The 3,308-nt window shown below is 44.7% G+C and overlaps 1 non-coding gene across 1 annotated transcript; it reads right to left on the bottom strand.

The window, feature by feature from the left end:
* Positions 1–2,948: 2,948 nt before the first annotated feature.
* LOC115942962 (U6 spliceosomal RNA) lies at positions 2,949–3,057 on the bottom strand. Its single transcript, XR_004077549.1, has one exon. It is a non-coding gene; the product is annotated as a U6 spliceosomal RNA (small nuclear RNA).
* Positions 3,058–3,308: the final 251 nt, after the last annotated feature.

The raw sequence follows: 3,308 nt of genomic DNA, 5'->3' as shown, positions 1-3,308 counted from the left end.
GATTGGATCTCATTGATAGCATTTTTAAGTTCTGCCAATTCACCTTTCATTTCTGCCCTTAGAGACTCTATGTTGCCATTAATTGATTTCTCCATTCTAGCCATTGTCTTCACAATTGCTAGCCTGAATTCCATCTCTGACATCTTGGTTATATCTGCATCCATTTGTAAATCTGCAGCATAAGTCATAGTCTCTGAGTCTTTTCTATTTTGGGGGTTCCTCCTCCTAGTCATTCTGTTGATGGGTGTTTGAGGGAATGTATAGAGTCCAAATGATTGACCAGAACCCAAGCAAGATGCACCTGTTTTCTTGGGACCTTAGGGTTGCTGGCCTCTTGTTTTCCCAGCCTGTCTTCTGCGGGAGGGGCCTGCTGCGCTGTTACTCAGGCAACCCTGTTTGAGCGGAGCTGCCCTGCGCCCCTGTGGTGGGGGATGGGCTCAGTGGGAATCAGTCTTTGGGGCTTTTGTTCTCTGGCGCCTTTCCCTGGCAGTTTTCTGCGTCTCTTCCGCAAGTCAGAGCAGAAGAGACCATTTCCAACCCTCTGCCTCAGAGCAGAGAGACCGCAGTCTGTTCTTCAGTGAGCCCTCCAGGCCACACTGTCTCCGTTTCTTTCCGTGCTGGTACAAACTGCAGCGTCCTGGGTTGTGCGTCCCTCCGCAGGACTCCCAGTCCTGCCTCCAGGTCGGGGCACGACTCTGCCCTTTGTGCTTCTAAAACCGCCAGCTGCTCCCAGTTCGCCTGCGCGTGACTCCGCCGCTTGGGGTTCTGTCCCGGGGACTGCAGTTCGCGTGCGCGCGACCCCGCCGCTCGCCGCTCGGGGTTTCCACCCCGGTGGTTGCAGTTCACTGGTGCGACCCTGGCGCACCAGGTTTCGTCTTGGAGGCTGCAGTTCACGTGCGTGCGACCGTGGTTCCGGCTTCTGTCCGGGCGGCTGCGGTTCGCGTGCGCGCGACCCCGCCAGTCTGGTTTTCCACCCTGGGGGCTGCCCTAAAGTCCTTTCCCCGCCGCTACTGGTCTGTGAGTCTGTGTCCTGTCCGCAGCGCGAGGCTGTCATTCACCTGCAGTGTAGGATCCCCACAGCCAGGCACCCTCCCGCCTCCGTTTATCCTCTGATATCTGCCCGCGGAATCACGGCTCTCCGTTTCCTTCCTCAAAACCAACTGCCTGCGATATTCTGTTTGTAGAGATCCAGATATTCTTACATCTCAGGCTGGTTTCGTGGGTGCTCAGAGTGGTCTGGTAGATATCCTGCTCAGTTCCGGGGACCAGTTGAAATAGGGTCCCCTCCTCCGTCATCTTTCCTCTCCCTCAGGTCTTGTTTTTTTTAACCCATTCCATCACCTTCTGTCTTCTGATGGAGCATTTAGCCCATTTACATTCAAGTAATTATGGATAGGTATGTATTTATTGCCATTTTGTTATTTGTCTTGTGTTTGTTTTTGTGGCTCTTCTTTGTTCCTTTCTTCCCTTCCTTTCCTCTCTTCTGTCACCATAAGTTGGCTTTCTTTAGTGATATACTTGGATTCCTTTCTCTTTGTTTTTTGCAAATATATTACTGGTTTTTGATTTGTGGTTACCATTAGGTTTGTATGTAACATCTTCTGCCTGCAGCACTCTATATGAAGTTGATGGTTGCTTAAGTTTGAACTCATTCTTGACTCCTCTCTTCCCCTTGTTTTAGGTATATGGTGTCATACTTTACTTCCTTTTGCTTAGTGAGTCCTTTGAGTCATATTTACTGATATTATTACTGCTTTTGAGCTTTCTACTTTTGTTATTTTACTTATGGTCTTCCCTTTCTACTCACAAAGTCCCCTTTAACATTTCTTGTAGGGCTGGTTTAGTGGTCATGAATCCCTTTAACTTTTGTTTGTCTGGGAAACTCTATCTCTCCTTCTATTCTGAATGATAGCCTTGCTGGATCGAGTACTCTAGCCAGTTTTTTCCCTTTTGGCACTTTGTTTTGTTTTTAAAGATTTATTTATTTATTTTTAGAGAGTGAGAGAGCAGGCGAGTGGGTGGAGGGGCAGGGGGAGAGAGAATCTCCAGCAGACCCTCCACTGAGTGTGGAGCCTGATGCAGGGCTTGACCCCACTACCCTGGGATCATGACCTGAGCTGAAACCAAGAGTCAGATGCTCAACCGACTGAGCCACACAGGCACCCTCTGCTCTTTGAATATATCATGTCACTCCTTTCTGGCCAGCAGTTTCTTTGAAAAATCTGCTGGTAAAAGCTTATGGGTTTTCCCTTGTATGTAACTGTTTTCTTTTCTCCTGTTTCTTTTAGGATTCATTGTTTATCACTGCTTTTTGCCATTTTAATCACTTAATTACTTAAGTCTATACTTAATTACTATGTATTTTTTTGTGAACATCCTGGATCTGAATTTATGTTTTCTTCCCCAAATTTGAGAGGTTTTTAGCCTTTATTTCTTCAAATAAATTTTCTGCCCCCCCTTGCTTTCTCTTCTTTTGGGATTCCTATAATGTGAATGTTATTACACTTGTTGGAGTCACTGAGTCCCCTAAATCTATTCTCATTTTGTATAATGTTTTTTCCTCTCATCTACTCAGCTTGTTTACTTTCTATCACTCTGTCATCCAGGCCATTGATTTGTTCTTTTGCGTCTTCTAACCTACTCTTTATTCCATCTAGTATTTTAATTTCAATTATTGTATTCTTCATCTCTGTTTGGTCCTTTTTTTTACCTCTTTGTTAAGGGTCTCACTGATGTCTTCCACTTTTTTCTCAAGTCCAACAAGTATCTTTATGGTCTTTACTTTAAATTCTCTATCAGGCATGTTGCCTATCTCTCTTTCATTAGGTCTCTTGCTATGATTTTGTCCTGTTTATTTAATTTTTGACATATTCCTTTGTTTTCTCATTTTGTCTGTTTCTCTGCATCTGTTTTTGTGTGTTAGGAAAGTCAGCTACATCACTTGCTTTTAAAATATGGAATGCTTCATGTACTTATGTGTCATCCTTGGGCATGGGCCATGCTAATCTTCTCTGTATGGTTCCAGTTTTTTAGTATATGTGATGCCAAAGTGAGTACTTTAGTTCCTTTTTTCAAGTTACCTTATCAAACAGGGTAGTTGAATAAAACCCAGTTTTATAAGCTCCCCATTCACTGTATAATAAAGATTTTCTCTGCTCTTTTTCCTGGGTTCTTATGAGGGAGCTTCTAAATCCTTGGAATTTCCCAAGGGACAGGAGTATTTTTGTTATTCACTGTGGGACCCCAGGATTACCTCTCAGTTTATGCTAATTCCTGGTGAGGCCCTAGAGATCAACATGGGGACTGGC

Source organism: Leptonychotes weddellii, chromosome 2, assembly GCF_054177405.1.
Source record: "Leptonychotes weddellii isolate Sample4059 chromosome 2, ASM5417740v2, whole genome shotgun sequence".
Lineage (NCBI taxonomy): Eukaryota > Metazoa > Chordata > Mammalia > Carnivora > Phocidae > Leptonychotes > Leptonychotes weddellii.
The sequence above is the reverse complement of the archived record's forward strand: the minus strand, read 5'-3'. Positions and strand labels throughout refer to the sequence as shown.